This window comes from Hirundo rustica, chromosome 5 (genome assembly GCF_015227805.2).
Source record: "Hirundo rustica isolate bHirRus1 chromosome 5, bHirRus1.pri.v3, whole genome shotgun sequence".
NCBI lineage: Eukaryota > Metazoa > Chordata > Aves > Passeriformes > Hirundinidae > Hirundo > Hirundo rustica.
This window is the reverse complement of record NC_053454.1, coordinates 54,670,019-54,697,902: the sequence shown is the minus strand read 5'-3', so window position 1 is coordinate 54,697,902 and position 27,884 is coordinate 54,670,019. Positions and strand designations below refer to the sequence as shown.

At 43.3% G+C, this 27,884-nt stretch overlaps 1 long non-coding RNA gene across 3 annotated transcripts in view; it reads left to right on the top strand.

Annotated features, from left to right (window-relative positions):
* The first annotated feature begins 11,504 nt into the window (after positions 1–11,504).
* The window catches only part of LOC120752982 (uncharacterized), a 38,413-nt gene continuing 22,033 nt past the window's right edge, over positions 11,505–27,884 (top strand). For all 3 annotated transcript variants that reach the window (XR_005700907.2, XR_009207862.1, XR_005700908.2), the window contains exon 1: positions 11,505–11,637. This is a non-coding gene — a long non-coding RNA (uncharacterized LOC120752982). The remainder of the gene's footprint in view (positions 11,638–27,884) is intronic.

Genomic DNA, 27,884 nt, shown 5'->3' with positions numbered 1-27,884 from the left:
CAGCCAATCACCTTTCTGCTCATATGCTGTCCACACATCCTACCAGCCAATCACCTTTCTGCTCATACACTGTCCACACATCCTACCATCCAATCACCTTTCTGCTCATACGCTGTCCACACATCCCTCCATCCAATCACAATCTCACTTCCAGCTGTCCCTCAGCTGACTCTCTCCTCCTACTCCACCCGCCCGGCCTGCGGCCCTGCCTTTCCCATCGGGCCTTCTGGTCAGCATTGGCCTTGAACACTTGCGCAGTTACAAACCAAACCCTACAGGTCTTGGAGGGTTTAAGATTTAGAGCATTAATAGCTGATATTCATCAGTCTACCATCAACATTTATCAGAGTAATATCTGACCAGTCTAGTGCAGAGCCAGCAGAGATTTGTGGGGTTTTTTTGCTCCTTTTCTCTTGCAGTATGGGGTAAATTAAACGGGAGGACCTCTTTTCCTTTGCTGTTAATTTTTTTTTTATTCTTTCCTATCCCCTTGTCTGTTCCTTGCCTCTGTTGTGAGTCTTGGCACTGCTTGGAAGAAAAGTGTACGAAATGGACAACAGCTGCTCAGAGCTGCTTCAACCTCAAATCATTTTCTCAGCAAATAAATGGGGAGCAACCACACCCATCTGGATTGATGGAAAGAAGTAAATGATTATTATCAGTATCTTAGGAATGTCAAACGATGTTGTCATCAGTAGAGCCCCAATGTGCCTGGTGTTCCTGTGTATCTGTTGCAGGAACACTGCCTCTATTCAGAGGAAGCAGGAAAGAGTCAGAGAGGGGACGAATTATCTTACCATGAATCACTGCAGGATTCGAACATTTGTTTCTATTTACACTTGGGTCTCCTTTCTCCAAATTGCCTAACTTACTCTAGCAAAAGCACCACCTCCCTGTCTTGTGTCATGCTGGTATTGCTGAACCTGATGCCCTCTCATTTGAGGTTGCCGGTGCAACAAAGCTTTACTGATTTAGTTGCTGGGAATTAAAAGAAGAAAAAAAAAGCCCCCAGTTATTAGACTGCTTGTTAAATCCCACCATAGCTAAATAACATCTGGCTTTCTATAAATACAGCAAGCCAGTCATTAACAGTGGGACTATTCGTTGTTTACAGAGCTGCATTTGAAAAGAACCAAAATTCAAAGCATTTGCTGAAAACTGCACAGCATCTGTGAGCAATAGACTTTTGATAAACCCAGTCTTACATTCCAGTTATCTTCATATTCCAGTATCTGGATATTTTGTGTATGACTAGCTGTCTTTTTTTCCAGAGTCACAGAGATGTTGCTGCTACAAGAAACATGAGTGTTTCCAAAGAAACTTCTTGTGTTCAGAACAAAAACCTTGGACTCCTGCTTCTGTTTAGGTATGTGCAGACAGTTCATCAGAACCAATCAGGGTTTTATCCAGGTAAAGCTTTTTGCTAGATCAGACAAAGTAAACACAAGTTGTGTGTCATGTTAGGGATTTCTTAGAAACATCTTCATTGTGATCACACTGCAAACCCCTGCCTCACAGCTGTGTGTTGAGAAAGCCAGAGGGGGTGTGCAGAAGTAAGGATCTCCATCCATTGGGGCTGAGCATCTTTATAATCCACAGGAACTCTGATGCACAGTTAATCCACTGTCAGTGGGGTGTCAGCAGTCACCCCAGGATCGGGCTGCCCAGACAGACCATTGCAAATAGGTATATTAAGCCAGACTTCTTTGCACATGCTGAAAGTTATGAAGCCTGTTTTCCACTGCCTTTTTCCTGTGCAGATATGCTGATGCTTAATAAAACTCATTAGACATTTCCCCAGGGGCTAAGGAGAGAGGAATTTTTCCCTACATACAAGCCAACTCTGTCACACACGTGTAGGAACTAAGTGTGTGTGAGAGATCCATCTATTGTGTGTAGATAAAAATTGCCAGAGAGGTTAAAAAGAGACCCTTGGGTGGACAGGCAAGGGTACACATAGGGAGATCCTATAATGATTCCTTTCAGGGAAAAATCAGACTGGAAGGGGATGTTTGCAGTCAATGATATAAGTGCCTGGCACCGAGGCACTGGCCCTGTGTGGTGAATCCACATTGGTTTTTCTCTCAGTGGGGCTGCTGTGTTAATGATATTTCCCATCAGGATGCTCCAAAGAGGTGACACAGGAGGGCTGAAGCAATCATTTTTTTGCTATGAGAAAGGCCTGATAGCTGGCAAGGCTCTCAGCTGCTTTTGAAAAGGTGCATTCACCCATGTCAGGATGCACAGGCTCCAGCACGTGTTGTAATTATGTTCAGAAAAATCTGTTTTCTTTTCACTGTGAATAGACACAGGCATGGATTCTTGCACCTTTCCCTGCCTACTTCATGCTGCTCCTACCAGTCTGACCTCCTCTGCTGTAGTACTGAGGCAGGAGTCTCCTGGGGAGGAAGCCTTTCTGGAGGAAAATGAATTGTTTTACAATGCATTGGAAAATGGATGGGTTTGAGCTCTGCTGTGCCCATTTTGAGTTTGAATTTTAATTTAAATTTTTTGGTATTATACTGCCATCCGTGGCTTCTGAGTGTCTTCCATATGATAACAATTAGCAATTCTAATTACTAATTGTATGGAGTCTGTTAGATAAATATCCTTCAGGACTGTGCTGTAGGGCCATCTTTTTCAGTATCACAATGGTAGTGCGAGGCACAAAATGCCTCTTTTGTGGAAGCTGCTGGTGATGCATTTCCTGATGTTATGGACTGGACATTTGGGGGAACTGGAAAGAATACGATCATGAAGTGTTTCCTGGATGGTACTGTGGCAGCATTCCCAGTCTATCCACATACGCACACCAATACATATAGCCTGAACATCTTTTAGGCTTTTAAGAACAGGATGCTTAGAAAAATCTCCTCAGCAGAAATACAAACAAACAGAAATTCTGAAGAAAAAATAATATTGGTTACAGCCTGCACAACAGAACTCCTGAGCGCAGAGCATTGATGGGGTGAGAGCTAGAGCTATAGGGAGATCCCATACTTTGCTTTCTTGCCTGGGACACCTAGGGCAGTGGTGTAAAGTGAGTGATTACATCCTCCTGCTTTGTGTCAGCCCAACAACAACAATAACAACAACAAGGTGGAACCATTCTGAGTGATCCTGCTGGTCAGAGATAGGTCAGCTTATTTTTTAACCTGTGCTTACCCCTTGACTGTATGATGGATCATGAACCTGCTGAGAGCTGTGGTGGAAAATGCAGCCACAACCCAAGATCCTATACACTGTGGGGTCCTCTAGCACTGTGTTTGAGAAGGCAGGTGTGGGGGGCTGGATACTGTGAAACTCAGCTCAGTAACAGCAAGCGCTCTAGAATATGCACTATTTAAATATTGTCAGTAAACCAAGGAAAGCTGTCAGAAATCAATGTAACTTTTTTGATGTTCAAAACAGTGATGGTAGAGGTTATTGCAGTTTTATGCAATATGGAAGGAAGAGATATTTTAAATTAAACAGGAAATTGGCATATAGTGATAACAAACATTGAGCGAAGATGTTTATGACAAGATACCTTCGGTCTGTAGGACCGTGTACATACAACGTGTGAGCAAAGTTTCTTGTTGAAACATTCATGTCATGTGCCTAGCCCAGAGAGAAAGAGACATGAAATCACCAAATTAGAAAAGAGGCAAGGAAAAATGATCTGGACTCGAGATCTACTCTGCCATTGTCTTTAAGTAAGGGAAGAATATAAGCACAAAAGGAGTACTTAGGGCTCTAAGAGACCCTGACACCCCATCCATAGTCTGATCTTCAACCTAGCAGAGCTTGTGGAGACCTTGGTGTTGAGTCATATCTTACGGTTGAGTCATATCTTACGGTTTTTAGAAACCATGGAAGGATTTAAGTAGCTCAGGTCCCACCTGAAGAGAATGATAGCCTGAGGCTGAGATGTAAAAGTGCTCAGAGAGCCACAGGCACGGCCCCAGGGCCTTCACCGCCACCACTAGAAGCACGGTGTTAAAATCAAAGCAGCGGTGCAATGCGCTCCTCTCCATGGGCCGACACTCAATGCCAGACGGAATGAGCTCCCCAAAGCTCCTGCCTGCTAAATCCCCTGAAACCACAGCTGTGTTATTCCTTTCACAGAGATTGGTGGGACATTCTCAGCCCCAGCTCATTTAAAACTTTGGCTGAGGTATTAACACAGAGCAGGAGAGGAATGAAATAAAGTGTGCAGGGGACAGAAATGCACACTGGGTCTTCTGCTGGCTCCTAAGGTGAAATCCCAGTGTTGACCACTTTACTGCGGCCAGTTGGGGTGTAAAAGTTGCACATGTTTGCAGGGCAAGACCAAAACTTCCCTCTTCTGAGTTTTCTCCCCTTCATAAATCTTGTTACTGCTATGTCACCCTGCAAAGAGACTTAGCCACTCCATGGGGACATGCATCTGCAAGCCCTTCTGGCTACATAATTATCTACATATAACTAATCTGGGATAAAACTGACTCAAAGCTGGACCTTTCCCAACATAATAAATTTCCTTAAAGCAGGGAAGCCCAAAAGCATAACCAGTGTAGTAAAATATTGCAGGAAGTACTTTTCATGTTTAATGTAAAATATTTTACTGCTGGCATAAGAATGGCTTTTAAGTGTATTTTATCTGTTCCTTCTATGATAAAAACTTTTAATAAGTCGTAATCAATGGACATTGGGAGAAGTGTGCGCCACCATGTAAAACGAGAGTTGCATCCCTGACCTATGGCAGCCTCAGGGAGCCGATGACAGTGGATGGTAAATGCAGGTCTTGTAACATGAACTAGAAAGTTAACTGATTAGTAATTATTGTTGCTAATAAAATGCACCCTCAAATTGGTGCTTTACTGTGTTAATAAGTTTTTTGAGTAGCTTTTCTCTGCAAATATGATAGCCTTACCATGTTGAGATGTTTTCCAGCCGTAAACAAGGAGGCTGGACATGACAGTGGTCCCACCCTAGAAGGAGGAAGGTTCTGTTCCCCACAAGAAGTTCCCCTATTAAAGCCCACCTCCAGTGCTTCATTCCTCACGTAACACTTGCTGCAATGCCAAGTTGGTACTAAACTTGTAGGACTGCACCACATTATTGGTGTGTGAGCCCAAACTTCCAGAGAAAATACTTCACTTAAATTCAGGAGCCCTTGGACCTGGCCAAAACAGTGGGAACCATCTAAAATCAGCCATCTAATAGTACTCTACCCCGTGGACATTTAGGCTCCCAACGTGACTGATGCACAGTTCAAGGCACCTCTAAGAGCAAATAGTGTACAGCCAAAGGTATGGTGTGTGTCCACAGGGGCACAGTTTGGGCTTGGACATAGATGGCTTTGTTTGGGTGGTAACACCACCAAACTGTGTTACACAGTGTTACTGTGACTGGCCCATTCAAGTCTCTCTTTGCTTGTTTGCTGACATATACTTTATCTGCAGCAGCATCCAGAGGTTGTCTATCCATAGCAGTTTTCATACAATGGACAGACTCATTTTGGGTCAAGTACTGAGAAAAAACACTTAAAGCTGCATGAGAAAGTTTTTTTGTTTGTTTGTTTGGCATTTTTTTTTCTTTTTTTTTTTTTTTTTCCTACAGATCTATGCCTCATGAAAACCCCCTGATCCTCCTTTAGAAAACCAGGATCTTGGTAAAATATACTCCAGCTTAAGCTACAAGCTTCTAGAGTGTGCAAATATTTATTTAAAGCAGATTTTTTGGAGGAACATGAGCCATTATTCCATTTTCAATTCTTGTTGCCTTTGCAAAGAAGAAATGTGGGACCTGTCTTATGCACTGCACAAGCAAGGAATGGAGGGCAAAGAGTGAATTGGGGTGTGAAGGCACCTGTCCAACACCATGGAACAAGATGCAGGAGAGGCACAGGGAAAATTCCACAGTGGGGGTGGAAGGGAGGAAAATAGACTCGAAGGAAACTCAGTGAAAAAAATATACCCTCTCCCATTTTCTTTTCCTTTTCTTCTTAAACCTAAATCTACCTGGCATAGTGTTAAGCGCTGTTCCAAATGAGTGTTGTTATAAATAGTGCTCTGCAATGCAGCCTTCACATACGACTGTGTCAGCCTGCCGACAGCAAAGTGTGTCTCCATTTATAACCTCACTTTCTTATACTGGTTCGTCACCTTAATTTGCCACTGTTACCTGGGAGCTGACAGCTTCCAATTACAGTCACATTTGCAATTCTGACAGGAAGCATCAGGGTCCGGGTTTTGAAGGTTTGGTCTATTCTTTCCCGAACAAGTGTTCTCCCTGAAGTCCACTCAACAGCTTGTTTCTGAGATTGTCATCTTTTTCACAGAGGTGTTCTGAATTGTAGTGAAGTGTAACCTGTAGTGAAGTGAAGTGGATCCAATGTAGTTCTCACTAGAAATGTTATACACTGTTACTGAAGATTCCAAGTGCTGCTTGGAAAGTTTTCTGCATTTATACAAATGAAATGACCTTTAAATTTGGATCAAAGTTTTCTTTAGAGATTTCTGCAGGTATAAGCTGCTGAACTGCTCATTTAGAGTGGCTCAGTGAGTAACACACTGATGTGAAGACAGATGTGGAAAGAAGTCATGGAGAAATCAAGGCTGGTGGTGAGTGAGGTAAATTGGAGGAGAGTGCATGGGAGCTGCTGCTGCTCAGGAGGCAAGTACAAAGCTTCACCTGCCCTTCTTCCACTTGCCATTTCCTTTGATGTTCAACATACCACAGGACTTGAGACCAGGAAGCCAGATCTTCCAGTTCCCTGTTCTTTGACAGAGACTGATTCCCCAAAGGGGCTGAGCACTGCAGGCTCTAGGGAAGCTAGTGAAGTATCTTAGAAGTGCTCTAGAGAAAGAAGATGCCTCTGGGGAGAACATTTGTGGGACATCAAAGGTGATTTGTATGGCTGAAGATGGATCTCAGACCTGATCTTCAGCTTTGCTGTTGTCTGATCACTGTACCACCCTTTATGGCTCCAGGACATCAACCAGGTAGGGCAGGTCCCAAGTAGGAGCTGCTGCATCTGAATGATTGATTTTTTTATTTTTCAAAGAGCTAAGTAGAAGATAAAGCTAAAGGAGAGACAAAGGGACTCCTAGATGCTGGCAAGGGTCATGTCAAACAAGCAGTCTGAAATTTGTAGCCAGCTCAACAGAAATCCTGCTGGTAGTGGAGATGAGAGAAACAGACCCAATTTTCCTTTCAAATATGTGGCAGTGGGTAGAAATGAAGTCTCTTCCATGTTACTCCTCCTCTCAGCTTCTGGTGATGCCCGCTGACAACAGATGCCACAGTTAGAAGGACACAGTCCAGGAAGGGAAGCTGGTGCATCTGCCACCTCCTGGTTTGCCTCTTTTGTTCCAGCTGCAGCCATCCCTCCTCTTTGTATTTAGTGGCCTCTGACAGAGCACTCCCTCTCTACTCTGTGCAGGCAGGAGACAAAAGCAGCTTTGAAATAAATGCCTTCTCCACAGAGAAAGGCTACTTGGGAGTGCTGCTGTCATTCTGAAGTGAATGAAGAATCCTTGAACTGGGAGAAGTTGCAGTGGCCATGTCAGGAACACTCTGGAGTTGCTGCTGAATCTTGCTTTTGTACCTTCATTTCCCCTCTTAGCAGCACTTTGAAAAGTGACGTGACCTTACATCCTTGTGTCAGAAGCCTTGACCCATTAGTTAGTACTTCTTTAAAAGATTAAATAGAACCTCTTTGGTTACTTAAACAGGGACAAGGCACAATAAACTATACAGCTTTCTACCCTGCTGGGATCTGAAAGTAAATAATATCTGCTCTTTAATCACAGGATCATCTTTAAAGCACAGTATAAAGGGCAATTCTCTCTTCTTTCCAAAGAAATTAATTTTGTGGTGTAAGAAATTGAGAAGGAAGCAGGAAGAGACTGGTGAGACTCTGTGGGTCAGAAGTCATATGCTCCAAGCAGCTCCCTGGTGTAGTTAATACAGTTTGATTAAAATTAGTTTGTTTTTTGTTACACTAGTTATCATAGAGGATTGCTCCCAGCTCTGAGAACCCATCCTTCTGGGTGCAGGAGGAACTCCAGAAGCATTTCTCCAGTCCTGTGAGCAGAGTGATCAGTTATTCCCAAGTGAGGTGGGCCAAGGCAGCAGGCAGAGTGTAACTGCAGGATGGATTTCAGCATGGGCAGGATGCTGTAGGCATGCCACAGGCCCATTGCCCTGGTGCAATCCCTGGAATGCCATGGGCACATACTAGAAAAGACCCGCGACACTGTTTTTCAATGTGCAGGAAAGATTACTCTGGTCTGATTTATCTCCAGTGTGAAATGCAAGGAGAGAAGTGAAGGTGCCTTCCTTGGGGCTTTGGATCCCTAAGAGAGGAAGAAAAGGCTCTGCAGAGGGTGGGACCAACCCACCTCTGTGTGTTGTTCCTGAGAAGAGCATTTTCCTCCATGATGATGCTGGGGCTGTTGCAGGCTGCAACACACACACACACACACATCTTCTGTTTCCCATCTAAATATCAGGCAGTATGGGTGAATAACAAGCAGAGACACCTGTGCCCGCACTTCAGTTGATCATTTTCCTAATTATATGACATTTTTTCATGGGTCAAAACAGACTGAAACAACCACTTAGTGGAAGGCTGGTTAAAGGTGTGTAACTGGCTCACTGATAAAATTGCTGCGCACTTAGTACCTGTCAGAAGAGCCCAAAGCACCTACTGAATTTTGGGCCTGATTTTCTGTTCCCTTACACCAATGCAAATCAGGAGTGAGTCCCATCAGTCATTGTCCATGTATAGACACACACATAAAGACTAAGAGGAGGAGGAGGAAAGTCCTTAAAAATGGATGGGGAGATTAATTGTATGTGAAAAGTCCTAGACCACTTGGGACACCCTGTTTGGAGTTGCACAGAGCCACAGGCTGAAAAAAACGATATAATAATGAGTGTACATCCTGAGACTTCCTAGGACATTGCTGCCCAGTACTTGAATCTGACTGCTTGTATGAGCTGGAAAAGAATTTACCAGTTTGGTGCTAGGATGAGGGATGCAACACAAGGAAAAAACAAAGTATTTGAAAGCAAAAGACCTTAAATAAAAATTCTATATTATTTAGAAGGATGAGGTACTGGGCCTTTCCCTCTGAAGTTCTTGGAAGCTGCAGAATGCAACCAAATGTGCAGCACTGGGAGAGAGAAAACACGACAAGTGTGTGTGTGTGAAAGAACAGTTTCCTGAGGCACCTTTGGTCTTGCCCACACACAATGAATCGCTGTCCTTTCCAGGAGAGGCACTGGAGGAGAGAGTGCAAACAGGGAGGGAGGAGCACAGATCTTGCAGAAGGGATTTATTATCCACTTTAGAGGTAGGGACACACAGTTTTGGGAAACTTCCATTATGTGCTTTTTTCATGATTTCTGCACATGCTTCCAACCACGTTGCCAAGCATCCCATTGTGCCAAGGTGTTTGTGTTGTCTTAAAGCCCTTTATGAATCATGTCTATGCTATGCAGGTTTTATGTTTTGAAGAGCCAAGATATCTAATAAGAACTTTTTCTGTCTCTGGCATAGTGCTATTATTTATTGGAAGAGAAGCAGCCAGGTATGAAATGAATGAATTTCATAAGCAACTTCTTTTTAACATGTTCTTTCAGTTCCTTTTCCCTTGAGACTTCCCACTATCCTGTGCCTGCTTTCCTCACTTGATCTGTTGTGAGAGGATTGATTTCCAAAGGAAAAAACACCATTCTGAAAGACTTTTCTGAAATCATAACTGACTGGCAGGGAGACAATTTAATAGGGGGAGATGAAACTGGGACACTGGAGATAAGAAGTTAATAGGGGATTTAGTCATATACACAAAACAACACTAGACAGGTGGATGTAAAGCAGCTCTTTGATTTCCTGCAGAGCTTGCTGTAGTGAACAACACATTCTCTGAACATCAGCAAGGATACCTCTGTGACCATCTCAAATGTGAGTGACCACTGTCTTGCAGATTGTAAGATCTAGATGACTGGAGCTGGAGAGAAATGATGCCTGCAATATTCATGCCACACAATAGTAGAGAACCCCACAAGATCAGTGTCAGAGGAAGACAAAAGATATAAAACATGTAATAATTTCACAGCAGAATTCTAGAATTATTTCCCTGCTATCTTCCTTTTAAAGTACTGCTGGAAATAAACTTTTAGATTATGTTTTTTGGGGGCACCATCAGTTTTATTGCAAGGGTCTGCAAGCACAAGTGTGCATACTTAAATCACAGTGTTGCATGCTTTAAACAGCATTAAGGAAGCAAAATATCCACAGAATTAAAAAGTGAAATGGAGCACCTCTAAATCCCTTGTGTTTGCACAGAGAAAAAGTCTAGCATTTCCCTAGTCTGCAGTGATTTATTATGGTTCCTTTTGCTGGATGGCTTGGAAATGGCAGGAACTAGTCCAGGGTATCCCAGAACTCCCATGGTCCCAGACAATTGCTCCAGTAGTTCAACATCATTAAAACACAGCAGCGCGCTCTTTGTAGGCTCATTGCTGCAAGCAGCAGAGAGAAGTGGGGGTGTTGGCCGTGGGCTGAAGGACCCATAATTTGGCTCTTAGAACACAAGGAACGAACCAAATCCAGGACCGCAGGATTAAAAAAAAAAAAAAAGAGAGCAAGTGGGGAGGAAGGCTTCAAATCTCTAAACTAGTAGAAATTACTGCCTGACAGTAAATGACTCCCTAATGTCCAAATTTACCCAGTTATTTAGGTGTCTAACTCACATCAATTTAAAAATACTTGATGGCCTACCCTTTTATCTCTTATTTCTGGGGTTTGGTCTTTTTTTTGTATGAATTTCTCACCTGCACAAGGAAGGAGTAATAGCTTTCCTTTACTTTACGGGGTGATGTGAGGATAAATATTAAAAGCTGTCAGGCTTGGTTAGGGCACCGGAAAGGACAGAGCAAGCTCACTGCACATCAACAAGTATGTGAGCTATCAAGCTGGCTTTAGGGCAGAACTGTAAGGATCTAATCTGTGCAAGATGAAGAAAATAATTTGGATCAAGTTACTGTTCATCTGCTGTTCACAGCTCAACCCAAATATTAAAGTATGCACTCAAATGTGAGGTTGATGCTGTTAATTTTTTTTTCTTTTTTTTTTTTTTTTTTTCTTTTTTTTTTAACCTTAGAGGCTAATATTTCTATGGTTTTGCCTCGCAGAATTGGCTCAGTGCCATAACATGCCAGTTCACAGGTACCATCAAAATGTAAAGCTCATGAAAATGTACATTGCAGCTGGTTCTCACCTCTGACAGCCCGACCAAGCACAAAATCAGTGCAGACTTGCCCCATGTGTGTCACTGAAGTCCTTCTACAGGTGTCATCACCAACCTAATTAGAAAAACCTTCCAGTTCTTCCTTTGCCTCCCTCATGGCCATACAGAGAAGAGGCACCAGCAGAAGCCTTCAGCTGTTACAGGCACTGCTTTGGCAGCTCCAGCTGTTTTCAATACCATTTATTAGAGCTTCCCTTCTGCTGAGGCCAGGCATGCACCCCTTTCTTCACACTGCACCCAGGTCTGGGCTCTGCAACAGCCCTCTGAGAACCTGGGTGAGTCAGTGCTCAGCACAGCGAATGTGGGAGAGACTATGAGGGAATTTTCCTACATTGCAATATACTTTTGCCAGGTATGTTCTTTCTCTTTTTCTCAAGAATTAGAGGTTGGTGGGGGGTTTTTTTGAGTACTTTCACAGGTTCTGGGTGTTTCTGGTTTTTTTCCAAAGCATGAGACATTGGTTTCTGTTAAGGCTGTTTTATTGGCATCACTGGACCTTTGAATCAGGTATGACAAATTCCCCATGATGAAAAACCGAGTTGCACAGGGATAGGGAATAAGATTATATTTACTACTCTGGGCTTTGTGTGTGTTTCTCCACTAGTTTTATTTCATTGACCTCTGCACAGCTGCTCTTGATGCCTTCCCCTGTAGAAAGAGAATTACTCTCTCCCTTGAGCTTTGCAAAGCCTAAGAGATTCAGAAGCTAACTGGAAATTTTCAATATCAATTACACCTTTACTGCTGAAATACAGCTGCCTGTGGATAGTCATGGGGTTTTTACTGCTAATAGGAAAAGAATCTCTCACAGTTGTTAATTAACACTGCTCCAGATTTATCATTATTTCAACAGGATAGCCTTGGGATGGATTTAACCCCTTGCTCTTCTAGAAGCAATTTAAATGACTTAGTCTTATTCAAGAGCATAGGATGAATTGTTGGCTGGGATGTTTCAAAGGATGGAACTGTTGGTGGAGGCTGCTGCCTTGATGCCACTGAAATCCAAGAAGGATTTTGGTGTGGCTTGTCCCAAGATTTCACTATGGCTCATCCCTGAGGTCAGACTCTGATTATTGCAGTAACAGGCTGCAATTACCAGGCCTGCAGTAAGTTGCAGAGGTCTATCATGAGAGATTGCCCAGAGCAAGAATGAATTGCACTTCTTGACCCATTAGTGATCTCTAATTTTATGCAAAGTATTGCTGTTTAATTCACTTATTGAGGTTAATATTGAAAAGCTTTGCTTACTTTGAATACTCCTCCTCTTACCATTTGCAATTAACAATGGTGCAGTAGGAAGAAATGAAAGATCAGTGAAGCCTCTCTTATCTTTTAGTGTCCACCTTGTGAGGTGAATTTCTATTCTCTTGGAAGGCCACAGTGTTGGGTTCCTTCTGAAGATGGATGATTTTGAGACTGCTTGGCAACTTTCCACCACTTGTATGTCAGACTTGATCACTAATTCCTGCCTCTGTCAAAGGTTAATAGAGGACTGTTATGTGTGTAATCCTGCCTCACTGAGGAAAGGGGTCAAACAGGTTTATAGGGATGAATCTCTATTGATTGCCAGGAGTATTTAAAATAATTGGACTCAATCAGATTAGCCAATTATGATTATTAGATGGGTCTATATGGGGTAGCGTACATGCTTGATGTAGATTGCAACTGATCCAGCTTCATTTGTCTTAATGTGCTGAGTTTTCACTCATTTCCTTATTAAAGCCGAGACTAATTAGAATGTTTTAGGTATCAGTATGTAAAATAGACTGGAAATTAATAAAATAATATTTATCTCTGGAGAATACACAGGGACATGGGCCTTCACTTATAAATGAGGGAATAAGCTGGGTGTTTACAAGGATTAATGAGGTCAGCCTATGACAAAAAGAATGCAGGTGTCTCTCAGAGATACCCACAGAACATGTGTCATTCTCCCGTCCTTGTAACTATTTGCCAGAGGGTGAAAGAAAACCCCAAAAAACCAAAAACAAACCATGGGAATAATGAACCTAAGTCAGAGGAACACACTGCAAAAATAGCTTTACCTCTCGGAGGGCAGAGACCTGCAGTCATATCCACCAGAGATATCCTTTAAAAACCTACCTCTCCCTAATGATTTCATATGTTTCTGAAGCCTTTTAGGAATGATACAAGTTCAGACTAGAGGTAGGAAGACCCAAAGCTTTAGGGGTCCTGCTAGCCAGGGGGCTGCTTTTACACTGTAGGAAGGAAACTCAAATATACAGTTCCAAAATGTTGATGTCAAAGACTGATAATTTAGACAACCCAAAACATGTTATTTTTGAAACTTTGCCCTGTTTTCCTCATTCCAGGAGGAGCAACTTGCTGTTTTAAACATCAGCTATTCATGACTTCAGATTTCAATATAAAACTCTGCTGTTGCTGCTGTGAGACATTCAGGGTTACAGTGCTGGGGAAGCAAGCAAAACCTCCCTGCTCTGCCTTCACAAAAACCAGAAAAATTAATCTTTCTAAGGCTTTCAGGCAAGCAGTCAAGTTATTAACAAATCTGTTTCTTTTTAGTTTGTCCTTAAGGATTTCAAGTTCTCCCTACTTTGCAGATTACACTGGGAAGCACTTGCATTTGTACATTTCCAAGAAGCTGCGGGCACTGCCACGTAGTACCATGTGAACACACGCCTGTACCATAACCCAAGACATCCCAAACTGGAAAATCTTCTTAGTTGGTTAAACTAAGAAAAAGATAAGGCAAAATTTGAGGCATTTGGAAAAATGTTACAAGCCAAATCAAAATCCAGTGACTTTTGTCCTGTATGTCTTGAAAAGTGGAAGAATCAAGAATAGTCCAAGAGGATGAGACCCTAGGTCCACCTGAGCCACTATCCCAAATTTAAAGGAAATGGGAGAAGATGATGAAGAACCAGACTTTAACACAGTGGTGTATTCCCACCTCTAAGGGTTAAGACCAAAAGCCAGGTTAAATAGCCATAATTTGATGGTAGTCAGTACTGTATAAAAAAAACTGGGGTTTTGTCATGGACATATCAAGGATCTACTGTCATTACTGAGTGAAGTTGACTTTAAAAAAAAAAAAAAAAACAACAAACTAGGAAAAGCTCACAAACCTGGCTGAGAGCCAGGCTCCAAGTTCATTGCTATCAAAATAAAGACACTGTGAAGCAAAGTGGACTTTTGAGTCAGGAAAGGGGAAGAGCAAGCTTGCTGTTGTATTTTTAAACTGGCATTACCATAATCAGTCCCGCTAGTATAATTTGGAGGTGAAGAGTTCACTTTTTCCTGTCATCCCAGCAGTTTTTTCATAGTCCAGACCCACAGAGTTAATTGTAGCATGCCATCCTTTCAAATTCATGGCTCATCAAAGGCAGCTGTGGCAACCACAGGCTGCCAGCACCCAGCCCTGAGATACTCTGCATCAGGTAGTGAAAAGACTAAGGCTGTTGACATTTTAACATTATTAATTAGGTTCTAAAAATCTTGTAGGTCATTATGCTGGAAAGCATAGGTGGAAAGTTTCTATACCTATTATAATTGTTATTTCAGGATTCAGAAAGTTATTTTCACAGGCAGAAACATTTTCTTTAGGTGAAAGTTTTCATGCTGCAATAACTGGGATATCTGTGAAAAAATGTCCACCATCAACGATGTCCAGAATTTCTACAAGTACAGTCCCAATTTTCATCAGCCCCATGTTTGTCCATAGAAATAATTGTAAAAGCTACGATGGAACAGAGAAAATCACACTTCTAAAAATTTGATTCTCCTTTCTGTGGCTTGCAAAATGTTTTACCAACATTTGCAAACTACCCTCTTCACATAGTGAAGTTTTAGTGCTCTTTTTACAGGTGGGAGAATAAATTAGGGAGGGATGGAGGGATCTTCCCATCCTCTGGCAGATCCTCTTTATTCCTTTTCAGCCCTGCTGGCCATGTGTTGCTGGGAAAAGCTGAAAATCTTCACTGGTAATTTTTCATTGAAAGCAGTTTTCTTGCAAGAGATCTCAAGATTTTGTCTGGGAAACAATTGAGGTCACACCTGCAGGAGCAATTAGAAATTGATTTTCAAATCACCCACAAGCAGGGGCTTGCCAGCCCTCTCTTTAACGTGGCTTTTTGCAGCTCTGGCTTTCAGACTGGCTGTTTTGCCCCCACGCTCTGTCACCGTCCTTGTGTTGTCTTTGGAGCTAATGAGGGAGAGAGGCTGGAGAGTTACAGGGCTCAGGTTCACCAAATCAGCCACAGGCACCTTGCCTGTGCATGAAGGCAGCCCTGGGGGAGGAGATGAGCTGTGCACGAGCTGGTTCCTGGAGGACCCTCACCAAAGTGCCTGGGACGTGACCTGGAGCTGTGCTGAAGGGGACACCTGGCTGCGAGGCCAGGTGAGCTGAAGCTTTGCAGTGCTGCTGTGGTTCTCCCTGAGCGTGCAGAGATGCCTCTGGCAAGCACCTGTGGCTCGGGCTGGCAAGGCAGTAAGTGTTTTTATGATTAAGCAAGACCCCTCTACCCCTTTCACAGAGTGGCTCATCAGGGAAGCATAGGGCTAAATGGCCATTGAACTGAGTAGGACCATGACACATTTTCCTATGATTTGTGTTAAGAGAGTTGTGATTTAAAATCTTGCCATGGCCGCTTGTTTTATTACTTCAGGGCCAGTCAAAGGTATATTCTCCAGAAGCCAATTTTCCTAGGAAAAGCTACTTTTGCCTAAGGACAATCTCAGCTGAAGTTACTATGTCAACATTTGAGGGAATTTTAAGCAAAGGAGTATGGAAAGCAGGGGGAGAAGGGGAACTTCATGAATTTTTAAGAAAAATAGAAAAATATTTCTCTTCTTTTTCTCTCTGAAAAAAGAAAAAATAGAAGGCTTAAAAAAGGAAAAAAATTGAAATTTATTCTGAAAGCTATCCTATTAAAAGGCCTCGATTCCTCTGAAACACCCATGGTGCTTTAGTATGTGTTTAGTATGGGTGTGTGTTACCCCTCATCCCTGGTGCTGAAGCTCGTAGCACCCATTGTAGGGCAGGACCTCTGCCTGCCCAGTGCTGCTCAAAAGCAGAATAAAAGGAAAATCTCTGCTGCAAGGAGTTTAAATCCCACACTCTTATTCCTAATCTTTCTTGGTATTTTGAGTCCTGTGGCAGATTTTGTGACACGGGCGCTGTCAGCTTGCTGCCGTTGAGAGGTCTCTGCGGCAGGCAGGCTTTCCTTCACAATGCTGTATTAATTGCTATTATGTTTTGCTTTCTGGTTGTGGCATGTCAGTAATCTGCTACTTACAAATGTCTGCTCCCTAGGGAGAAAATAAATCACATGTATTTTTTGGAACCAATCCTGCTTCAATACTTAGGAAATGCGTTTGGTAATAATATTGGCTGTAATCCTCCTGAGAGAAATTAATTATAAACATGTAGCAAGGTAATCAGGAAGCTGCTCTTGCTGTGACATTGAGCAAAGAACACCAAAGCAAGCGGAAAGGTTGGATTGAATTAAAGCTGAAGTGTGTCGTGTTCCCGTGGGTCAGATGGGCTACAACTCTGTGCTTAGGAGCCCCTGGTGCAGGGAAAGGGGAGCTGGTTTGGACAGAATAAGGAATTATATAGCATGATGTTGTTATAACAGCTGGTGTGCCAGTCCAAAGGCTTCTGGATGCCGGTCTTGAGTTGGGATGTAGACCTGTGCCTGAGTGCCTGTGCCTGCTCATGAGGGAAAACTCTTGTGTGTAATGAGTAAGAGCAAAACACCTTGAGGGTTAAAATTGTGTCATGATCAATAACATGTTATTGCACTGCTGCTTATGTACAGCTGCCGCCTTGCCCTCATCTTCCCAGTCATCCCTGGAACCTCACAGATCTCCATCCATTCCTACCATCTTCTCTTTGCTTTTCCCCCCAGATAGTTGAAGGGCTGAGTTTTGTTTTGCCTCCTCTTCCGCCTTCTTCACTCAGCATTTCCCAGCACTCTAATAGCAATTTGTTCAGCAACAAAACACAAATGAATGTGGTTTTTTTGAAGTAATTTCACATGTGGGCAAACGAAAAATAATCTGCTTTTAACCCTGTTTCTTTATTTTGTTTGTGTTTTTTATTAGCAACAGGACCTGTTCAGGTGCCTGGAATATAGGTCTGTCCATATTTATTGGATTAATGGGCTAAGCATGAGGGAGGTGCTTAAAAGTACAGGAGAAATGCAGCTTATCCCATGATAAATATTCACCCTGCCCCCAGCCACCCCAGCACAAGGTATAGATCTCAGTGTTAAACAGCGCCACTGTTTAACTTATCACAGGGGCACTTTATAGCCTGAGAAAGTGAGAGATACGGGAGTCATTTGAAAGTAGAGGGGCAAAAAATCAAAGCAGCAGCTCTGTGGTAGAGTGGTTTGTTCACCCTGGAAAACCCGTGCTGCCCAGTGGGGCAAGGCTGGAGGGCTGGCAGCTCCAGAAGGCTTTGTCTCTACCCATACATAGGTGTAAATATTTTCTGAGCTTACAAAACCTCTTTGAAATGGCTGTAATATTCACCTTCAGATAGTTACTGCAATTGACCTAAGTTGCTTTCTGCAACATAGAAGCCCTCAAAAACCTCCAATTCTGTTTTTATCAGTGACCAGGTCATTTTTATAGAGGCTGTCCAGCCATTCTTGCCCTCAGTCTTTATACAGGTCTTCTTTGTCTCCTTTCTATCTCATCTCTAGGCAATTGCATCTGTTATTTTAAAATAACTTTTTTGAGATCTGAAGTATGTAGGAGAGAGAAAAAAACAGTTCAAAGAGAAGCAAAGAATACCAAAATCTAGATACTGACACTGTCTTTCAAGAAATGATAACATTGCCTTTTTTTTTTTCTTTACTCCTGAGAGATTAAAACTGAAAGCACTGATCATGCAAAGACTTGCCTGCATTTATCTTTCTTAAGTAGTCACATCAACATAATTTGGATTGTTTCCACTCAGTGTATTTGTGTTGCTTTTAAATTGTCCTTTAGAAAAATCATCCCATCTTGCATAGTTCATTCCTCCAGCTATCTATTTAGGAGGTCCCGTTTTTCCTTTTGAAATATATTGCAAAATGAAAATTCAAGGCTGAAATCCTTCAAGTAATATAATTTGCTATGGCTGAACGGCCAGCTTCTAATAAGATGATTCCTTTCATGTCTGAGGTCACTGGCTTGGTAACATATGCCATCCCTGATCTCCAGAAAGTGCCTAATGACCACGTTCCTCAGAGGCTGGAAAAAAACCCCAAGGTCTGCGTTGAAGGCACAAGAGTATAAAACTTGACACTGGTGTTGGAAGGTGGTAGTCTTCACCTTGTAAACTAGTGGAGTCCATGGACTGCCAGGTCTCCCTGAAGGCCTGACTCTTTTCTGTTTAAAATACCTGGGTTGCAAAGAAATCCTCTACACAGCTGCACCCTCCTTTGCTTTAGCTCCAAGTAATAGCAAAGGGCTGAAGGCCACCAGGCTGACAGGCATCTGGCACGCAAACAGGATGGCAACGCTGCCAGAAGGGAGAACCAGAACATGCCAGGATGCTGGTGGGTTCATTATTATTAGTTTTGTATCCCCATGAGCCTGCTTCCCATGAATACTTGATAAAGCCCGAGAAGGTCACTACAGCTGGTTTACTCTCCATATGGCAGTTCTGCATATCCCTGCTCTCTGTGTGTGCCCATGGGATTTTTATCCTTTAGCCCATGGCACTCATCCAGATCCCCCTTTTTCCTTACCTGATTGATTCATGGGCAGGGGGATAAAAGGACAAGCTCTTTATTTTTCATCACATGTGAAAAGCTGTATGTACCCTGAGCAAACCTGAGGGGAAGCTTTCCTGTGTTTTGTGTTTGCGTGTGTATGCGTCATTATGGAAGCCAATTACCCGGGAATGGGTCTCTGAACGCCTTGGATGGACTGTTTACACTTCAGTGGGTTTTGCCAGTTTAGGCACATGAGTTGAGTTAGGCTGGCAACCCCCTGAGGGAGAAGTAAGCTTATTCAGCGGGGAGTCGCTAGCCAGTACAGATTAAAGAGGTTGCCTGGATGGTGTGTATTAAGCTTGCAAAGGGAGTTTTGCAGGGATAATTGCCTCTGTGCTTGCTTTTGGCTGGAAAAAAAACTGGCTATGTTCAAGTTTCCTATTTCTCTGTGCCATGCAAACCAAGGCGAGATAGCTTTACTAAAGTGTGCATGAGGCGAAAGAGCTCGGGGCTGCCGGAGGACAAAAGCTGGGGACTTGCGACGTGGCAGCTCACAGAGGTTACTGGTCTTGGTGCAAAGTGGGCAGAAAGAGCCATGCCCCTGCAGAGCCCCTGCTCCAGCCAAGGTGTGGTGCAGCGGTTATTGTCCCTGTGAGACGGATTTGTCTTGCCAGTGTGACTGATGGGATAGCACAGCTCCTCCTCTGACAGCACTTAGGGATTTGACAGGCTTAAGAGAAGGGGCCCCAGGCTTGGATTCTGCAGTCTTGCTCAGTCTTTGGCCATGGCTTGACAGCCCTTTATACACATTAAGTAATTTCCATTACTGATAAGAGGAAAATATGTTGGTATTCCTAATATAAGTGTGGATACTGAGATGGTGTGATGATTCACACCAGAAAAATTATTTACTCTTCTGTCATTAAAATTTCCCTGTTTTTTGATGCAGCTGTAACAGAAACTTAGTGGAAACCATTTCATTATTTCCTTGTCCTATCAGAGATGAGCATCTTGACGACCTCTGGAATACACAGTTCTGCCATATACCAAATATTCCCTGATTTCTCATGATGTCAGCCTTGTTCTTTGGTTACCTGCACAGAGTAATGAAGGGAAAAATTTTTTTTTTGCTGTCTTGGGAGATGTGATCCAGTTGTGATCAAGTGGCTGATGTCTACCTAGGCTGGCTGGTAAACCTGTCTGTGTTAAAAATTAGGAACAGGCTTATGTACTTTAGCTTAGAGGAGAGCAGGTGAGAGCTTTCCTCTTTAAACCAGATGTAACCACATCTGCCTCTCCTCCAAAAGTTTTGGCACATGGCTTCTGGAGAAACATGGTGCTTGGCACACTGCAGTGGGCATGCAAGATATGTCACTGCAAACAACACCCACTACTGCCATGAATAACACAGGGAGGCACAGAGACGAGAGAAACCATTTTGTGATTACAGCTGTTTTTCTCTCCCCTTCATCAGGTGTGTAAGGCAGAAGACACTGGGTATGGGCTCTTAATAAACTGTGATAGTTTTAATAAGTTTAAACATGCTCAGTAGATTTCCCATAAGGGAATTACTCAAAAGGAATAAAGATGATTAATGTGAGAATTTAGCTGGACAAAACAGATGGTGCAGCAAAGTGTTTCATGTGTTTCAAAACTGCTCTTATTTGGTGCTAATGAAGAGACTGCAGTCTCCTTGTGTGTAACTCTCCACTGATTCTGCAGCATCTTTTTGATCCCTGTTTCTTCCCTGACTTCCTCTCACCAGGAAGAGTGCTGTCCCCAGTCCACGCTAGCTACTGTATGATAACCAGCCAAATAAAGCAAAGTAGTCTGTAGTTTTTAATGATCACAGTGATCCACAGGGGTGCAGAAATTGTGACTTGCCTTGTCTTTGCTAGCCTGGTTTTAGCACTGGGCCAAAATCCCGATCAAGCTGCCTTTCTCCTAAGAGCGCATTGGTAGAGGTATGTGCTGTCAGGGTTTTTTCCAGTTAATAGAGTCTCACACATGTGACTGCCCTTCAGTCACCCTTGCCTGGCAGGGCATCACTGATGTAGGAGCAGGGATGGGGACCAGCATCTCTGTGACAGATCTGTGTAAAACAGTTACAAGGGGAGAGTGGGGACAGCTGCTCTATAAAATCAACCTTCCCTGGATGCCTGAGATGAGCTTTGTCCTTTATTGCCTGTATTAAGCCCTCTGTTCCTGGTGTCAATACAAGTCTTGTTATCACTTTTCAGCTGATCCAGTTTGTGCCTATGCCTGCTGTCTAAAATAAGTGCAGCCCCCAAATGCCCTGCCAACTCCTGGAACTGACTCCCAGTGTGGCCCCAGGTAGCTCTGCCCAGCCCTGGCACGGAGGTTGGTGTTGCCCTGTGCACTGTCACAGGCCAAACTAATCCCACCACTCCCTTCTCCTGCCATGGGGAATCCTGGTCATCCTCTCCCATAACTGTCTACATTGGAGCAAAACTGAAAGGAAAAGGCAGCACCAGCAGGATCTTTCCTGCTTCCCCCAAAAAAGAGCACGGTGAGAAGAGCTGTGCTGTGGAGCTAAAGGGGCAACTCGAAGGGAGGAGTCCCCCCCCCAGTGGATTTGGCTGGTCAAAGTGACCTTTGGGTCTCCACATCATTGACCTGACACAATCTAGGTGATGTGAACAAGCATTTATTGATTTTTGTGTATGTGGGGTGCTCAGATGTGCTTGGCATGCCCTGGTCTCTGGGCAGGGAGTAAAGAGTTTTGCCAGTGGTTTCAATGGGAATCAAGAGAGCAGCAAGAAGCAAGTGCCTTTGAAAAATCCTACCTTCAGTTTACTTTTTAATGTTAACAGAGAAAAGATGTACTTCCCATGTCAAGCTAGAGTTTTGTAAAAGATGAGAGATGATACCAAGATCAGATCTCGGGCTTTAAAAAGATTTGGAGTTGTTTTCTTTCTTTCCACACAATCACTTATTGCCAGTTGTCCACACTGGAGAGCAATAAATTATTTTTTTCCTCAAAGTTCATGCTTTAATACTGAGCTAAATAAAAAACCAATTAAGTACCATATGACTGTGACAAGGCTAGGGTTTTATTTCTGACCAATATTTGAACACTAGAAAAAATTATTGGAGAAAAGAGTTATTCAATTCCAAAGTGTCCTCGTTTCTAGTATTTAATTAAGTGATGTTCTAAATGATAGCACATCTTTATAGCAGAATAGAGCAAGGTAAAAAGCTTTCTTCTACTCACTGCCATGAATATCTTTGCTAATTAGAAGAACAGTACTTTTATGCAGCAAGCATTATCTTGTTTTGTAGAAACTCTTCCTTTTCTTCTGTCTGGTGAGGGGAGAAAGACATGTTTGCATAAACAGGCAGCAACACACTCTGAGTTTATTTTGATTCACAGGGTTTTGGTCCACCCTCAGCTCAACCCACGTGCTTTTTATCTGAATACTTCATCATCGACGCTGAGGTTTCCTAGTGTGGTGGTGTCCAAATGGTGTTGCTGTGTGGGATATTTTTGGGGTTGTTTTCAGTTTGTTTGCTTGCTTTTTTAAAGATTCACTGGATGGCAGTAACACCAGGGAGAGATGTGGAAAGGGAACTCAGAGTCTCTCATGACGGGTTGCTGGTAACAGGATCACCTCTTACACCTAAAATTGAACCTAGAAGCAATTCAGGCAGTTGCTGGAAAACCTGACAGAGGCTCATCTACCTGCTGTTTGGTTTAATCACTCGTGCAGAACTCCTCAACGTTGTCATGGAATTTTGTGTGACTTGATTGCTTTAATGAATAACTCTTGCCTGCAGCTGTTAGTCAGCAAGAGGACACTCAGCCTCACGTTGCCCCCTTATGTGCTCTTGATATCTTTTCCACAGATACTGCATGTTTCCTTTAATCAGCAAGACAATCTCCTCCAAATGTCACTTGGTCAAATGACATTACTCGTGGTGAAGAACCAGGCAGGGCTGAGGTTGCCTGTGCAGGCAGGGAGGCAAAGGGGCGTGAGGATGCTTTCCCCAGCTCCCCTCCTATAGGGAGGGAACAGTGCACAGGACTCTGAGAGCCCTCAGCAGCTGCTGGAAAAGGAAGAAAGGAGAGTTTTGGCCAGGTTTGGGGGGGCTGGTGAAGGTGACAGTGATGCTGCATTTCTTGTGCCACACTGCACAAACATGTCCATCTGAGCTTTCTGCAGAGGCTTTGCAGCTGAATCACATCTAGCCAGGTTCATCTTCTGTTGGGATTTCTGGCTAGCAGGGAAAAATGTCAACGTTTGCAGGCTATCCCAATCTCAAGACTGGATTTAAAATGACTGGCAGAGGGAGGGAAAGACAATAGTCATTTCCTTGATATTCAGGGAGGGCTGATACTCTCAGATGTTCTCTTAGGCTGTGATTCCTACATTTTTCCCTCCCAAAATATTTGTCAAGGTCATCCAGATTATTGTCAAACTGAAGTCTAAATGAATAGTAATAATAAAAGGGATTATGCAGACAATAATCATTCTTCACTCATAGTTTACGAAAACTTTCTGCTCTGTGGTATAAGATTATTTTTGATTTATTTTTTTAAGTGCTAAGCAGATGCTCTGCTGTAATGAGAGGAAATAGAAGTGGAAAACACAGAGGCTCATACTTAAACAAATGAACAGATGCAAGGAGTGGAAAACAACAAGGTAAACAAATGAGTACTTTGAGTAAACAACCTAAAACAAATAGGAAAAAACCCTCAAACAATCAGCCTGCACCAGTCTGGAGCTGGTATTAATCACCTCCCCAAAGTTTTCACAGGTTGTTTTTTTTTTTTTTTTTTTTTTTTTTTTAAATGGGAGTTGAAAATGAACTTTTCTAGCAATTTTGCAGTGTACCTTTGTGTGGAAATCCCTGCTGCTGTCTGAGTGCTGGTACTCATCTCAGAGTCCAGACAAGGTTGCTGTAATGCTCACTGCTCCCTTCTCACCCCCCTGAAGCAAACTGAGAGCTGGGGAACATGAGGCAGGAGACATGCTCAAGTAACCCAGAATCTGTAGGAGAGTCAGAATAGGGTCTCAGCATCTTTTGGGTGCTCTGATGGCTCCTCTAAAATTGTGGCTTGGCTGCTGAGCTCCTGGACATGGAAACCCTCTGTAAACACTCTCACCTTTCATCCTAGGAGACACACGCAATACACTTGTTACAGACCGTAGTAATTAGCTCCCATACCTGTACACTTTTCCCGGTTTATCAGTCTGTCAGACATAGGGACTTACAGTATACTCTGCACAGATGCTGACATTGGTATCAGTGCTTCTGCTGGGGTGGGCAGAGGAGCAGGAGACAGAAATGCCACTTCAAACTGGGCAGGAAAGTGTAGATGAAATCTGTCTCTTGCTAGATGTCAAAAGCCCTTCTCAGTTCAAAACACCAAGCTTGGGAGTTTTCTGTTTCCAGGGATTGACACTGGAAATTTGGATGTGACAGCCTTTCTCTCTACTCCCTACATCAGCCGATGAAAATTGCTTTTCCTCTCTCTCCAGCCTCTGCTTGGTCTTTCCTTTTGTCTCTGTTTAAACGTGCATCTGCACAAAAAGGAGCTAGACCCAAGGCTCTTTTGGATCTGCTTTTCTGCAGAGCCTCTCTCCTGGCTAACAGACTCTGCTCTGTTCTCCCCTGTTAAAGGGCTTTGCATAACACACAGACAGCATTTAGGGAAAACAAGCCCCAAACACAGCTGCTGGTGCATCTGAAAAGGGGATCAGTGTTGAGCATCATGCTACCAACTCCACTGTTTTCTTCCTCAGTGCTGGGGGAAATTGCTGCTGCCTGGAATCTCTCTGTGCAAAACTGGGGGCCAGCCCAGTCTGGACAGAGTGAGCCTGGCAGAGGTGTGACCTCGTCCTGTGCCTTGGTGGTAGCTGTGGTAATGGCAAGCAGAGACAAAGGGAATGGTGAGCTCCAGTCCACGCTGTGGCAGGAGACCAGCTGCTGCTTAACTCAGGGATGCACAGCTTTTTCTGCTAGAAAATCCCTCAGTAAAGAGCGCGTGTTGTAAGTAGCTGATGAATTTCACTCCCTGACATGCCTGCGATAAGGAAAAGATGGGCAGCACCTAATTTCTGAAAAACATTTAGACGTTTTTGCAAGTGCTTACATAATTTTAACCCAGTGTCTCATTACCTGCTTTTGAACAAGGTTATTATTCATTCTTTATAAGATCTCCTCCTCTCTTCCTGTCATCATTTATCCTTCTTAATTAACAAATGGCATCAATTAAAATGTCAAATAGACTCTGCACAGAACATGCCAAAGCTACACTTGGTTGTATGTTGAAATGGGAGCATCCCCCTGTGGCTCGACAGAGATGAGGGCAGAAAATCTTGTCTGAAATAAAATTGCTTGCAAGCCCTGTCTGTAAGGAAGGATGGCTCTTGTCTTGCACAGAGAAGCAGACCTGACAGCTGCAAACCTCTCTTCTGAAAATCTGCTCCTTAATTTAGATGGTTGGCTACTTGAGGTGGGAAAAAGCTTATTGCTTGGCACTTATCTTAAATTATTTCAGCCAACTGGCCCCGGGGCTGGTCAGTGCTGAATATCGGGCTCCCAGGAGAGTCATCAGGAGATGAGGAGGAGAGAAGAGCATCTCACCAGAGCGTGATGCAAATCCCTGGTTTACATACCTATTTTAGGATAGAATGAATCACCCTCTCCTGTGGTGAGGCAGGTAGCTCTGAGGGAAATGAAGCTCGCCTGAGCCCTGAATCTCTCCTGAGCACAGTGTACCTCAGTGACTGCTGTGTCTAGGTAGTTAATTTTTTGACAGCTGAAATTAGCTGAGCTGTTCACAGTGTTTAGTGTGGCATGAGGGCAGTCTGACTCTTCATCAGGGGATTCATCAGAATGCTTAATCAAAATGTATTACAGTAAAGGGCATTTAGAGGGCATGGACATCATTTTCTAGGAACAAATACTACTTATCCACTAGGGCCTAATGGTAAAAGCCCTTCACTGTGAGCACTCTGCTTATTTCAGGTCCATTGTATGAGGCAAACTCTAATTTCTGCTCATGCAGATGGAGCAGAAATGCAATTTGTACAGCCCAGAGCAGGCAGGTAATGTTCCTCCCTCGAGCATTAGTTCATGATGTGACTCTAAGCGAGTCCCCTACTCCCACTTACCTGTGCCCTTGCTCTCCCAGGCAGTCTGCAGAAAAGCATTACCAGCTTGGCAGGGACCTGCTGGCTGCCCATTAGGGCTTTGAATCGAGGTTTTCTCCTCAGAGCTGCGGTCAGGGGCTCAGACCCCGTTGTACTAGAGGCTATAAAAATGCACAGTAAAAAAAGGAGTTTGGAGAGGATTTTGGAAATAACAAATAACTGTGCAAAACTGGTAAAACAATTGATGCTTGTTCAAATATACACATATGTAACCCAATGCAGGCTTCCAGCTGCCAGTGACAGCAACACCTTCCCCTTTGGTAAGGCTTTTGTGTTTTCTGTTTCTGCTGCCATATACCGTGGTGCCAACACTCAGAAATCCTGCAGGAAGACCCTCTGTCCCTGCTCCAAGCTACAGTAGGTCCCAAATCAGAGCGCAGTTTTCCATGTCCTGGGCAGTACAATAAGACCAGAAGGAATTGCTTCCCTGGTAAAACACACACTGACAGATTAAATGCCTCTCGCTTCTCCCAGCCAAAGGGCAGGCAGAACTGCAGGCTTTATTACTGACTTATCAGAGGAAATCTTAAGCTCAATAATTACATTTTTTAAAAACCCTAAGTACGATTCATGGGACGTACACACACCTCAAGGGACTCCTGTGGCAGTAAGCCAAGGTCAGAGGGGCGTTCTCAAGAGAAATTATGATGTTTTATGTTGATTCAGATTTGGTAATGGCAATGTGTGTGCCTGGTGGGCTGCTGCTACTGCCTTTCTCTCCCAGACCTCCCCTTGGTCAGCATCTCTTGCTCACTTGACTCAGGCGAGGCACAAATAATACAATTCAATTCACATATAGGACAAATAAGGCAGTGTTTGTGTTTGCTGGCAGAAAAATAATTCTGATGGACAACTCCCACATCTGTTTATTTCTTAAGCTATACACACACTCAACCCATTTTCAGCAGGTGAAAGCCCAGGATTTAGGAAATCTCCTTGATTTGTTCGGTTAATTAATTTGATAAAAGTTTTGCTCAAGAAGGCATCTCCACTCAGCAAAATGCCAAAGTTTATACCTAAATTCAAGCAAATGCAGACATCCTGCTGAATAGAAAAGGATTTGTTAGGTGTGTAATGGTAGCTTTGTGCTTAAACATTTAGCTAACTAGAGTGGTATTAAACAGATGTTTGCATGACTTTCTTGAATGGAATTCTGAGAGGGTACTGCAATAGGAAAATATCCCAAATCTGGGTTGATAAGCTGTCTGGAGCACTGGGTGGGTGCAGCTGTCTGTCTGTGAATGGCTTCTGGTCTGTATTCAGGAGGGACTGATATGCTGCAGATGACAATTTGCCAGTTGGGGTGACTCACAGCCTTTTTTTCTGCAGGATGTGAAAAACACGTTGGAAACAATAGCATGGGGTAAAAAAAACTTCAAAACTCCACACGTGTAGTTGTGGGCTCCAAAGTGACCGCTGCCATTAAAAACGAGGTTTTAGAGCTTCAACATCTGCTCAGTCCTCATTAGTAGTTATGCTAAAAATTATTAGGAAAAGTGAACAGAAAATGCCCCCAGGCTGCTGTTTAAATACATGGTGTTTTTACATCTTGAGCGCTGCATGAAATTTGTTTGTCTAGCCCAAAAATGATCTAGCAGATCTGGGCAACCTCCAAAGCAAGGCAAGAAGGATTATCAGTAGTATGGAACAGCTTTCTCTGAGGGGTGATTAAATGGTCCAAAGCTGCTTGGCGTGGCGAAAAAAACCCAAAGTGTTGGGGGTAAGAC